The sequence below is a fragment of the Perognathus longimembris genome, chromosome 7 (genome assembly GCF_023159225.1).
Source record: "Perognathus longimembris pacificus isolate PPM17 chromosome 7, ASM2315922v1, whole genome shotgun sequence".
NCBI classification, from domain to species: Eukaryota; Metazoa; Chordata; class Mammalia; order Rodentia; family Heteromyidae; genus Perognathus; species Perognathus longimembris.
Window position 1 is genome coordinate 69,938,999 of NC_063167.1, and position 14,102 is coordinate 69,953,100.

Genomic DNA, 14,102 nt, shown 5'->3' on the forward strand with positions numbered 1-14,102 from the left:
ATACATGAAGCCCTAGGTTCGATTCCTCAGCACTACATATATAGAAAAAGTCAGAAGTGGCACTGTGGCTCTAGTTGGCAGAGTGCTAGCCTTGAGCAAAAAGAAGCCAGGGACAGTGCTCAGGCCCTGAGTTCAGCCCCAGAACTGCCCCCCCCCCAAAAAAAATAAATAAAATAAAAAGAAACAAAACCAGCTTGGGCAAAAGAGTTCATGAGCCCCGATCTCCACCAATAAAAAACTGGGGGCAGGGGTGTGCAACTGACACCCTGGTTTGAGGAGAAGTGGAAATCGGATGACTGAAGTCCAGGCTAGCACAGGCATAAACACAGGATCCTATTCAAACAATAACAAAAGTGAAAAGGGCTAGGAGTGTGGCTTTACACAGATAGAGAGCACCTGTGTGTATGGGGAGGGGGTTGAGAAAAAAAGAACAGAAAAAGCAACTTCAGAGAACCCTTCAAAGACTTAACCCAAGTAGGCGAGTAGGCACCGGAGTGTGAGGTCCAGGAAAGCTATTCTTTTTTAACACAGGAAAGAAGGAAGTTATATTTAAACACTGGTGGTTAGGAGCCAGTGGAGAAGAGGGAAGAAACACAGCTAGAGAGCAGTACCCCAGGAGAGAGAGGGCAGGGTGTTCAGTGGGACCCCGAGGGAGGGAGGTCACCAGAAAAAGAGCAGGAGGTCAGGACACAGGATGAGGATGAGGCTGCCCACCCAGGAACTTCCCCTCCAGGGGCTTCTATTTTCTTTGTAATTGTAGGCATGATTGTCTGCTGAGAGGAAGTTAAAGACAGAGAGAAACTAGGGTAAGGAGAGTAGCAGACATCATGGGAGGAAATGGGTCCTTGTCATGTAGCCAAGGAGAATTCAGAAGCCAGGCAGTGGCTCATACAGTAATCCTACCTACTTGGGAGGCTGAGATCTGAGGATCTTGGTTGGAAATCAGTCAAGGCAAGAAAGTCCATGAGACTCTTATCTCCAATTAACCAACAATAAGCTGTAAGTGGCACTGTGGCTCAAAGTGATACAGCATTAGCTCAGGAGGCTGATATCTGAGGATGGAGACCAGCATGAAAGCCCATAAGACTCTTATCTCCAATTAGCCAGCAAAAAGCCAGGAGTGGAGTTGTAGTTCAAGGAGTAGAGCACCAGCCTTTAGCAAAAAAGCTCAGGGACAGTGCCTAGGCCTTGAGTTCAAGCCCCAATACCAGCACCAAAAAAGAGAGAGGGGGAGGGAGAGGGAAGAGGGGAAAGGAACAAAGGGGAGATGAGTGCAAAGGAGAATAAATGCGTAACAAAAGCAGGGAGAGGGGAGGGGAAGGTATGGAGAAAAGGTGACAGGTGTCTCACAGGGTCTGAGAAGAAGAAAAATGAGGTATGTACAAAGAGGACCAAATGGGTTGAGCTTGTTCATATACCATATACCTCAATCTATGAAAATTTAAATCTCGGTGATAAAGCAAGGTGTGGTGACACTTGCCTGTATCTCAGCAAGGATGGGGTTGGCAGAAGGATCAGGAGTTCAAAGTCAGCTTGGGCTGTATAGCCAGATCCGTGTCACAAATCTAAAAACCAAAACTACCACGAGAAGAGCTAGAATAAAGGGTGGGCTACTTTCTTGTTTGTTGCTTTGTTTTGAAACAGGGTCTCAGGCTAACCTCAACTCAGGATCCTCCTGCCTCTGCCTCAGAATAAAATAATCAAAGAGAATGTGTTATGGCTTTACAGAACATGCACAAACAAACATGCATAGGCATGCACGTTCATGCATATACTCACACATGCACACACACACACACACACACACACACACTTACTTTCTAAGGGAAGCCAGGTGCCAGTGGCTCATGCCTGTAATGCCTGTAATCCTAGTTACTCAGGAGGCTGGGATCTTGAGGCTCCCAGTTCAAAGCTAACAGGTCAGAAAAGTCTATGTGACTTATCTCCCTCCAATAAACCACCAAAGAGTCAAAAGTGGAGCTGTTTCTCAAGTGGTACAGGATCAGCCTTGAGCAAGTTAGCACCCAGAGCCTGAATTCAAGCCCCAGTACTGGCACAAATAAGTAAATAAAATTCTTAAGGGTCCAGATCACCAATTGAATCATATCTACCTGGCTTTTTCAAAGCAGACTAGTGTTTCAGGAACCTTTTAGACAAAACTCACGGTAAAAAAATAATAAGCTGGGTGCTAGTGGCTCATGCCTGTAATCTTAGCTACTCGGGAGGCTAAGATCTGAGGATCCTGGTTCAAAGCCAGCCCAGACAAGAAAAGTCGGTGAGACTCTGATCTTCAACCAGAAAACCAGAAGTAGTGCTGTGGCTCAAAGTGGTAGAGTCCTAGCCTTGAGCAAAAGTGCTCAGGGACAGCACCCAGGCGCCAAGTTCAAGTTCCTTGACTGACACACAAAAAAATATACTTGGTATCACAAAAGACACACACATAATTCATTTTACAGAATAATTATCTCCTTTCTATGACAAGCATGATATAACATTAAAATCAAATATGCTTTATCTTAAATACACTATATAATAAATAATATAAAATTTAACATTGGAAAAGACTTCCCTTAATGAAAGTTAGCATTTCCTGTTCATGAATTAATTCATTATGGAAAACACCGAGACAAAACTACCACACATATCAGGTTCGCTTTAGTGTCTGTTTTATCCTTTTGCTCTTGTGTCAGGGTTAAAGTCTAGCTGAAACAGTAAGTTGTTGTAAGTGGTAAAAATAACTCAATATTCTACTCAGCAATCTAGCTTCTCCAGTCTTTTGTATTTGTCTCTGTGCTATACTGGGGATTGAACTCAGAGCCTGGGCACTACCCCTTAGCTTTTCCCTTCCAGACTGAGGTGCTACCACTTCAGCTTTAATGACTTTACAGTCTGGGCTAGCTTTGAAACATGACCCCTAGATCTCACCCTTCTGAATAGCCAGTATTACAGGCCTGGGCCACTGGCCAGTATTTTTACACTTAAAGATGAGAGACTCAGGGGCTGGGGATATGGCCTAGTGGCAAGAGTGCTTGCCTCCTATACATGAGGCCCTGGGTTCAATTCCCCAGCACCACATATATAGAAAATGGCCAGAAGTGGCACTGTGGCTCAAGTGGCAGAGTGCTAGCCTTGAGCAAAAAGAAGCCAGGGACAGTGCTCAGGCCCTGAGTCCAAGCCCCAGGACTGGCAAAAAAAAAAAAAAAAAAAAAAGATGAGAGACTCAACATGGCTCTGTGATTTGTTTACTTCATGCTTTTTTCTTATAATAAAAAATAGATTTAGGGGCTGGGGATATGGCCTAGTGGCAAGAGTGCTTGCCTCCTATACAGGAAGCCCTGGGTTCGATTCCTCAGCACCACATATATAGAAAATAGCCAGAAGTGGCACTGTGGCTCAAGTGGCAGAGTGCTAGCCTTGAGCAAAAAAAAAAGAAGCCAGGGACAGTGTTCAGGCCCTGAGTTCAAGGACTGGCAAAAAAAAAAAAAAGATTTAAAGGCATCTGACCTAGTTTGGTTTTTAAATTATAATGACTGAATGCTTAAATTATCACCCTTGAAGAATGCACTTAAAATTCAAAAATAAAACTCCTTTTAGCAACAGTAGATAAAGTCCTCCCCCACTGTGCTCGGGCCTGAATTATGTTATTGTAAATAAGCTGTGAAATGATTATGATTAAATTACTCAACACTCTCCTCCTCACTCTCCTCCTCCCCTTTTGCTCTGCTAACCCTTGGTTGAAGCAGGAACCAAGGACAAGGAGATTTTTATAAGTACTGTGTGGACAGGCTCTGCCATCCTCCAGTGTGCCCTGTCATTACCACCTTCATGGACTCTAATTCAATCAGAGTATCAAGAAGTAACAATGAGGGGCTGGGAATATGGCCTAGTGGCAAGAGTGCTTGACTTGTATACATGAAGCCCTGGGTTCGATTCCCCAGCACCACATATATAAAAACCGGCCAGACATGGCGCTGTGGCTCAAGTGGCAGAGTGCTATCCTTGAGCAAAAAGAAGCCAGTGCTCAGTGCTCAGGCCCTGAGTTCCAAGGCCCAGGACTGGCCAAAAAAAAAAAAAAAGTAACAATGAACATTTAAATACAAAATCATGCTTCAGATTGCTAAGTAACCAATTCAAACATATCCCACACAGCTTGAGACTTTTTTTTCATGCCCATGGGAACAGAGAGGATAAAAAGCAAATCTCTTTAAATTGTAGCAAAAAGAACTCATACAACTCTGCAAACTTTTTAAAAATTTTAAGGAGTGGGCTGGGGATATGGCCTAGAGGCAAGAGTGCTTGCCTTGTATACATGAAGCCCTGGGTTCAATTCCCCAGCACCACATATATAGAAAATGGCCAGAAGTGGCGCTGTGGCTCAGTGGCAGAGTGCTAACATTGAGCAAAAAGAAGCCAGGGACAGTGCTCAGGCCCTGAGTCCAAGGCCCAGGACTGGCCCCTCCCCCCAAAAAAATTTTAAGGAGTACCTTGTGGTACACACCTGTAATCCCAGGCAGTGAAGCAGACAAGGCAGTGGGGGCAAGATGGAGACTGGGCAGCCCTGGTCAAGCCTGTCTTAAAGCAAAACACAAAACAGTAGTGGCTGGACAAGGGGTTCAAGTCGCAGAGCTCTCATCCAGCATGTGGGAGACCCTAGGTTCACTCCCCACTACCACCAAAGACAAACCAAAAAGAACTCAAGTTTTTACACTGACGTTGTGTAAATTAATCTACTTCTCCCTATGTCAGGTTCAAAACCAATAAAGGAAATATGTTCCATTTATCTTATGAGAACAAGGATAAATTAAAATTTTTCAGATGCCTTAGGACATGTACTAGGATTTTGAAACTAAAAGTGTAACTTTAAAGATTAACCATGATTTGTTTTTGAACTAAGCACAAATATAACTGTTTCAAAGAACATTCATTAGGACAGAAGATGGCCTGCCTATGAGTTTCTTTTGGAAAATTTCCTATTTTTGTTAGGCTTGGAGGTAAAACTGGTTTTTACATGTTTAAAGGGTAGGAGGTTGGGGGCTCACTCCTTAATTTTAGCTACTCAGGAGGTTAAGAACTGAGGATGGAGGTTTGAATCCAGCCTGGGCAGAAAAGTCTGAGAGTCTGATTAACCAGCAAAAAGCCAAAAGTGGAGGAGTAGCTCAAGTGCTAGCATGACAGCTTTGGTGGGGAAAGGCAGAAGCGAAGGGAGAGAATGAGGCTCTGATTTCAAGCCCCAATACACACACACACACACACACACACACACACACACACACACACACACACAGTGGGGGGAGAGTAAGTAAAAGGATAATATTTTGTGATTTGAAAGTTATAGAGATTCAAGTTTTAGTGTCTACAAATAAAGTTTTACTGGAACACAACCTAAGCTTACTCATTTACGTAATCTCATCTGTTTTCTTGCCTAGGTAGTTTTAACAGACTGGCTTGCAAAGTCTGAAGTAGTTACTATCTAACCCTTTAGAGAAAAGAAGTTAGCACCTCTACCTCAGAAAAACATGCACTTATTCTAATAATGCTACATTGGAAGAAAATATTTTAGAAACATTAATCTTGGAAATGCCTGGGGCTGGGAATATGGCCTAGTGGTAGAGTTCTTGCCTCATACATGAAGCCTTGGGTTCGATTCCTTAGCACCACATATATATATATATATATATATATATATATATATATATATATATATATATATATAAAGCTGGAAGTGGTGCTGTGGCTCAAGTGGTAGAGTGCTAGCCTTGAGCAAAAGGAAACTAGGGACAGTGTTCAGGCCCTGAATTCAAGCCCCAGGACTCGCCAAAAAAAGAAATGCCTTTGGAGTTGTCATGTGCTCTTTTGTGATCTTCCAAAATGGCTAAGAGGTTTGGTGTCAAAACTGAGTAAGGCTGGAAGCCAGTGGCTCACATCTGTCATCCTAGCTAATCAGGAGGCTGAGATCTGAGGATTGCAGTTCAAAGGCAGACCAGGCAGGAAAGTCCATGGGACTCTTATCTCCAATTAACTTCCAGAAAACCAGAAGTTGTGGCATGCCCTAAGTGGTTACTGTATATGATTTTGGTACACTGGATATTGTATATATGCCTACCTGATCTAGGGAAGGGAAATAAAAATGAGGGTGTAAGATATCACAAGAAATGCATTCACTGCCTTATTATGTAACTATACCCCCTTTGCACAACACCTTGTCAATAAAATTTAATAAAAAAAAAAAAAAAAGAAAACCAGAAGTGGCACTGTGGCTCAAGTGGTAGAGCACTAGCCTTGAGCTGAATTCAAAGCTCAGGGACAGTGCCTAGGCCCAGAGTTCTAACCCCATGGCACCGCCCCCCCTCCCAACGCCCCCCAAAAAAGGATGGTTATCAGGATGGAAGAAGATGCTTACTTTAGTAACATACACTTGCAAAAGTCTGAGAAGAAGGAAGGTTTGTTTGTGCTTCCCACAGAGAGCTGACAACCACTGAGATAGTCAGGCATTCACAGGTTTGCTTCCAGGCATGCACATGACTGGAAAATAAGCAAAATAATTTTATAACTAGATCTACTTTCCAGGGTGGCTGTGAATTTGCTACCAAAGAGGTGCTCCAATAGCACTGGACAGTAATACTTCTGAAATAGTGAATGACTTCTAAAATGTGTGTGTGAGTGTGTGTGTGAGTGTGTCAGCACTGGTGCTTGAACTTGAGCCTGCTTTTTTCTTTCAGCTCAAGCTAGCATTCCAACACTTCCACCAACTTCAAACCTTTATTTCCAGATCTCAGCCTCCTGAGTACCTAGGGTAACATTACAGGTGTAAAACCACTGTTCTGAGTTGCTAATCCTAAACAGTGTCTCAACAAACAGCCTCACATTTGGGCTGCCTGTGGGCTAACCTGGTCCTATCTTGGTATCTCCACTTCAACATTCTATGGAAACTTCAAACTCAGGTTCCTTCCACCTTAAAAAATAAAACAAATTAAGAATCTGCAACTCCCATTTCCTGCACAAGGAACAGGAAATGTTTTTTTCTCTCTCTACTTTCCATTTTTCCTTACTTTAACTTTGTTCTACTAAAAATAAATCCCTACTAAACAAACAAAAGATCCTTAGAAACAAACAAAAGATCTTTTGTCCATAGATCTTTTATCTATACAGTTTTCCAAGATAAGAAACAAAGTCTTTACATTTTGTGTTCCTTCAGAGATAGCTGCTTGGTTGGTGCAGCTCCCAGGGCTTGAATTCAGGTCTGGGTGTAGTTCCTTGCCTTTTCACTTGAGCCACAGCTCCACTTCTGGCTTTTTGATGGTTAACTGGAGCTAAGAGTCTCCGGATCTTTCCTGTCTGACATGTTGACTTTAAATTGTGATCCTCAGATCACAGCCTTCTTAGTAGCTAATTTTGAAGCTCCAGTAATTGCAATCTTCATCCTTATCTACCTCTTCCACCCCAGTGAAGTCAAACTACTCCAGGTCCTAAGCAGTTTTCATCTAGACTGTTCAACTGTAAACTTATCTCCCAATCTGCGTCTTCACTCCAGTAATCCTCCCTCTTCCCCTCCCAACTCTCCACTGTCTTCGGGATCAATTCCCAAGTCCTTGGGATGTTGCAGGACTCTTTCTTACCAGGTGTCAGCACACTATTGTTGTTCTCCTTCTCTGAATTATATATCCTTACTTACCTAAATCTAATGTGGCTTACAAGGGTGCTTCAGAAGCACCCTTAATACCATGCCTTACAGTGAGAGAAAGTCATGCTTTCTCCAGTTCCCTTTTCCACACTGTCCCGGGCACTGTCCATCTCTATACTTCTGCCCTTTAGTGATTACCGTACATTCTTCAACACTTTCATATAACTCCCTGGTCTTTCTTCCCAGCTCATCAACCTCCTATTCATCCTACAAATCAAAATGTAAATATAGCATCTTTTTTTGTATTTGTGTATCAGTCCTAGGGCATGAACTCAGGGCCTAGGCACTGTCCCTTAGCTTTTTCGTTCAAGAACAGTAAGGATAGGGGCTGGGAATATGGCCTAGTGGCAAGCGTGCTTGCCTCGTATACATGAGGCCCTGGGTTCGATTCCTCAGCACTACATATACAGAAAATGGCCAGAAGTGGCACTGTGGCTCAAGTGGCAGAGTGCTAGCCTTAAGCAAAAAAGAAGCCAGGGACAGTGCTCAGGCCCTGAATTCACGGCCTAGGACTGGCCAAAAGAAAACAAACAAATAAAAGAATAGTAAGGATAGAGCCCAGGCTGGGTTTGAACCTCTATCTTAGATCTCAGCCTCTTGAGTAGCTAGGATTACCTGGGTGAGCCAACAGTGCCTAGCAAATATGGCATTTTTTTATATACTCTTCTTCCACCAGCTTTCCCCATTAAACTCTATATTTTTTATATTACACTGAAACTGTAAGGATGATAGGTTTTGTTTTGTTTTTCTGAGAGACTTGCTAGACTGGCCTCAAACAAGCTTCCTAAGTGTTGGAACTACAGGCATGGGCCATCATGCCCAGTACATTTGCTTTTCTTGAATCTAACATTTAATTTATGGTTTGATTATAGATTCTAAACATTCTGTATTGAAAAATAAACACCTCTTATATTGTTAAGACAATACTGTGAATGGAGAAGCTGAGTGACTGGGAGTTTAGAAACAAGAAGAATCCCATGTCATTCACCAGCAAAAAAAAACAAAAAAACATAGAGTGTAATTAAATTGTACCTTGTACATGACTTCATCTGTATCTTGCAATACCAGTTTTTCTCTTTCCTCTCCCTTTTCTCTCTCTTTCTCTTCCCTTTCTCTGTTCCTGCAACCCCCTTTTTAAAGAAGTTCCCCTACAGAATACCTGTGGGATTTCATTTGTTTCTCTCTCACAGACACAGAAGCTCAGCAGTGCCGAGGTTAAGGTGAAGGTCTCTGGGGACTGCCTGATTGCTTCATCTGCGTCCCCATTCTGCTACTTAGGCTGTCAGTCATCTATGAGTTACTCAACTTCTCTCTGTCTCTCAATGAACATCCTTCATGGTGCTGTTCTGAGGATTAAATAAACTAATACATTCTAACAAATACAGGATACTGCCTGGTATAGAACAGGTCCCAATAAATGCTAGCTGATGAACATGCTGTTATAATCTGCTTTCAAAACAGATTTTATAGCAATTATTTACTTAGTAAAATCCCCTAGATGGAAAGATTTACACATTTGTCATATATGAACACCATGTAAATGTTAAAACAATGCCAGGGGACCCACCAAGTGTTCAAAAACAATGTGACTATGAAGTCCAAAGCTTTTAAGACCACTAAGTTATAAACTAGACTGATTATGAAGGGCTTAAAATTGCCTTTGAAAAATGTATTTTATTTTACTTATGGGCGGGGGGTCGTAGGGCTTGAACTTAGGGCCTGGGCACTGTCCCTGAGCTTTTTCACTTAAGAGTAGTGCCATACCACTTTAAGCCAGAGTGACATCTGGGTTTTCTGGTGGTTAATTGGAGGTGGGAGTCTCATGGACTTCCTGATTGGGTTGGCTTTGAACCTCCATCCTTACATCTTAGCTTCCAGAGTAACTAGGATTACAGGCATGAGCCATGCCAACTGGCTGAGAGACTCTTATCTCCAATTAACCACCAGAAAACCACAAGTGGCGCTGCAGCTTAAGTGGTGGAGCATTAACCTTGAGTAAAAGAGGTCAGGGACAGTGCCCAGGCCCTGAGTTCAAGCCCCACTACTGACAAAAGAAAAAGAAAATTGCCTATTATCAATCTGAAAAACTATATTTTCCTTTATCTAAAGAAATATATTACAAGCAGCCTCCCCCCAACTACTAAAAGACTAAGAGACACAATTACTACATTTCCTGATCTCTGCCTAAGAAATTATTCCAGAATCCTCTTGAAAGTATCACTTATTTTCCAACTCCTTTCTAAAACTCCGGATACACATACTCATTGTAAAGAATGCAAATAACTGTAATAAAGATTGAAGCAAAAAAACCACAGCCATATATTAACTTTGTTGTGGAGGACTCATATATTCCCATAGGCAGCCCCTTAATTTACAAAAACAAATGAAAGTCTTAATCTGAAGAAATCTCAGATTACTTTACTAAGTATCTTAAATTATAACTATCAATCTCAGGCAAACTAGGTGTTTTCGGGATTTTGCTGTTGTTGTTGGTTGTGAGACCTAAACTTAGGGCTTGGGTGCATGTCCCTAGGCTTTTTTTTTTTCCCCTCAAGGCTAGAACTCTACCACTTAGGGCCACAGCTCCACTTCCAGCTTTCTTGTTTTGTTTGCTTTTTTGCCAGTTCTGGGGCTTGAACTCAGGGTCTGAGCACTAGTCCCTGCCTTCTTTTTGCTCAAGGTTAACACTCTACCACTTAAGCCACAGCGCCACTTCGGGCTTTTTCTATATATATGTGGTGCTGAGGAATTGAACTCAGGGCTTCATGTATAGGAGGCGAGCACCTTACCAATAGGCCACATTCCCAGCCCCTACCAGCTTTCTTAAGGTAATTTAAGGTAAGAGTCTAATGGACTTTTCTGCCCAAGCTGGCTTTGAACCCAGACCCACATATCTCAGCCTCCTGAGTAGCTAGGATTACAGGCATGAGTCACCAGTGTGCCAGGCTTGGGTTTGTTTGTTTTGTTTTGTACCAAACTTCATGGTAAATGATTTGGCAACTGTGTTTGGCTAATATGTGCTTTTCTAGAAATTTCATCAGCTATTTTAGATCACACTTCAAAGGATGCTGATTTTGTGGGAAAAGTGTTTTGAACAACTTAGGGGTGGGGGTAATTGGGGATCGAACAAAAGACGTTGCACTTGCTAGGCAAGCACTTTGCTACTGGGCTACATCCCAGCCCTTGAATAACTTGTTTACATATAAATCTTACACTTGGTCTAAAACACCAGTGAATCACTAGCTTTAGGGAGAAGGTTTACAGTCTGCCTACTGTGTGCCAGGCACTTAGCAGGTGTTTTACAGAACATGCCCAGCCCAGGCTCCCACATAAAATCGCCTGCCATTTGTGGGATGCGTTCCCACATCTCACTGGACCCTGGGAACACCCACGGGCAGAAGCGTCCTGGCTTTACAAATGTGGAAACTGAGACCCAGAAAGGTTGCACGTGGGTTCACGCTGCTTATTACTGACTCGCTTTGGCTCTGCCTCGGTTTCCCGAGCTCCTGGGCGCTGCACCCACATTTCCTTTTCGCTTTATCTTGCTAGTAGCTGCACATCAGACTTCGCAATTACAATCCCCTTGGACGGCTTTCACTACCGTGCGCCAAGGCACCCACGCGGGCGTGCACACACGCTCACACACAGAAAAGAGAAAAGCGTCAACTCGCTTGAAGCTCTCGGTCCCGCACGTCCAAGTGCACTCGCGCTCGCGCGGCGCCCCGCACCGCCAGCCAAGGGCCGCACCAACTCCCGCCGCCACAGCCCGCGCGGCCCGCGAGCGACCCGAAACCCGGCGTCCGCGGGGCTCGAGGGGCCGGCACCGGGAGGCTGCGGGCCCGGCGGACCCCGCAGGCGACGTCACCCCGAGGCCCCAGCCCCCGGCCGGATCCCCCGCAGGGCCTGCGGCCCCGAACGCCTGCCGCCTACCTGCCTGCGTCGCGCCGCCGTCGGCCCGCGAGGTTCCCGTCAACCACACCGGCGCCGCGGCCCGAGCCCCACAACCGTCCGCGCGTCCCGCCCTCCCAGGCCGCCAGGCCCCGCCCCGCCCCGCCCCGCCCGCAGACTCCTATTGGCCCCATTCCCACCCTCGCGCTGGGCCCGCCCTCGGCACCGCCCCGGACAGCGCGCGGAGACGCCCACGGGCTCAGACCCCGCTGCGGGCGCCACCCGACCCGGGCCTGGGCGGTGGCGACCACCTCCGTCAGGCCCCGCGACCCCCGGAGGCCCGACCACTGCCCCAGATCCCGCGACCTCCGCCAGACTCTGCGGCCCCCGCCGGGCCCAACAACCCCCGGAGGCTCGACGACCCCCTCCCGCCCCCACCGTCGAGCCCGATGATCCTTCCTAGGCCCGGAGACCCCTGTCCGACTCTGCGGCCCGCCGGACTCTACCACCCCTACCGGGCCCGATGACCCCCGCCAGGTCCCCGGACCCCTCTAGACTCGGCGACCCCTACCAGACCCGATGACCACCCCCCCGCCAGGCCCCGCGACCCTCGCCAGGCCCCGCGCCCCTTCCTGTTGGCCCGGCTGCCCGCGCCTCACATGGAATAGTCGGGGGACCAGGCGGCGCTCTCCCCACGGAAGCCGCGGCCCTGGCCGCCTGCCTCGAGCTCAGCAGGCCTGCGGACTTGAGTATTTATTTTGCCACTTCCGACGTTTGGGGGTTCATTGGAGACCACGCAGCCTCTCCTGCCCGGGCTGGCCTTGAACTGCGGCCTCCCGAGTGACAGGGATGACCGCGCGCTGTCAGGCTAGTCAGCCCTGGTCCCGCCAGGGCGCGCAGGAGATTCTCGCAAAGGTAGAGATGCAATTGCGGTGGATCCGCCATCCCCCCTCTCGGCTCTTCTCGCCCTCCCCACCCCACGGGGTCCCGCCCCAGACTGGCCCCAGCCAGGCCAGGCCCCAGCACCCCGCCCCAGCCCGGCCCCAGAGCCTACTCAGGTATGTGACTGCGCTCCGCCAGCGCTGGCCACCAAGGCCGGTTTCACTTGGGTGGGAGACTGGGTGCGCGGAGCCTGTTCCCCCGGCGCTGACAGTCACCCCACCCGGCCCCACCCCACCCACTCCACCAGACTGCCACGTTTGTTCACATCCACTTGCCAAAATAGAAGACTAGCAGACAAGAGTTTGGTTACACCTCACAGATGACTGGGCCAGACCATGTTAACCATAAACGTAGCATAATCCCAAAACCTTTGTGAAACTAGGAGCTGTGGACAGTAAAATAAGAACTCCCTTCTGTGACGAAGAGAAAGGCATGTCAAGACTTAAAAACAATCATATGCCAAAGAGGAAATGAATGTGACTATTGGTTGTGATAAATTTTAGACACTGAGTATGTGTGTGTGCTGGTACTGGAACTTGGGTTCCCACACTTGCTTCTTTTTTACTCAAGGCTTGTGTTTTACCACTTGAGCCAAACCTCCACTTACCTAATGCCATGAATAACTTGGAAAAAGGAAAGCTTATTCTCTGTATCTTCATTGTCTAGGTCCCAAGACTTTAGACTTGAATCAATGATTGCTTATTAAATAAGCTGAATGAAATATCGGCGCAGCCACTAGATGGCCACATAATTATATGTGTGGAAATAAAATCTGCATACCTGGAGTTTCTCCTGAGTTAAGAGATATATTGCTAAAAAGGTTACATGTATAACTTACTTTGACACACTGAGAATCCCCTTCTAAGGTAAATTCTTCCTGAGAAGGACTCATAATAAATGCTAATTTTCTCTACTGGCAAGTACCCATTCTCACTTTGTCTATGACATTGATTGAAGGGGGAATGAAGAGTTAGGGTGAACCCCATTTTCAGGCAGCCCCCATTTTGTTGTCTGTTTAAACTATGAGCAAACCCAGGGCAATCGTATTAGGGCCCAGCCCGTCAAGAACTCTAACTCCCTGGGAATGTGTAACTGCCCCTAGAATGCCTCGAGCCCTGTGCCAATCAGATTTGTACCCGTAATCTTTCTTGCTTGAACACCTAATTGCTGTAACTTTGTTTTTGCCTTTATAAGCTCTGTGCAATCGCAGCTCGGGGCTTCCTCCTAACCTCTGCTGTGTCGGTGGGTGGGACGAGGCCCAAATTGTAGCCTGCCTGAATAAAGCCTTGCTTTTGCATTTCGGAATGTCTGAGTCTCGGTGGTCTTCTTGGTGGTGGTTTCGTGACTTGGCACAACATGATTACTTCTCTTATGTCAAAGAGCTTAAAAATGATTCTTAGTGCCTTAACAAGGTTTGATTCTGTTATTCTGTATTTTCTCAGCATCAAGGCATTTGCATGTATTTTTAGTTGGCTTTTTTGTTCTCGTAGTCAGGCTTGAACTCCAGGCCTGCTTTCTCTCATTTGGCTTTTTCACTATTTGAGCTACAGCTTGACTCCACTTTTTTGATAGTTAATTGAAGATGAAGTCA

General features: G+C 45.9%; 1 protein-coding gene across 1 annotated transcript in view; it reads right to left on the reverse strand.

The window, feature by feature from the left end:
- Dennd2c (DENN domain containing 2C) overlaps positions 1–11,681 on the reverse strand; it is a 57,345-nt gene extending 45,664 nt beyond the window's left edge. Inside the window, exon 1 of the mRNA XM_048351829.1 lies at positions 11,612–11,681. The gene's annotated coding sequence lies outside the window, so the exon portion shown is untranslated. The remainder of the gene's footprint in view (positions 1–11,611) is intronic.
- Between the last annotated feature and the right edge of the window lie 2,421 nt (positions 11,682–14,102).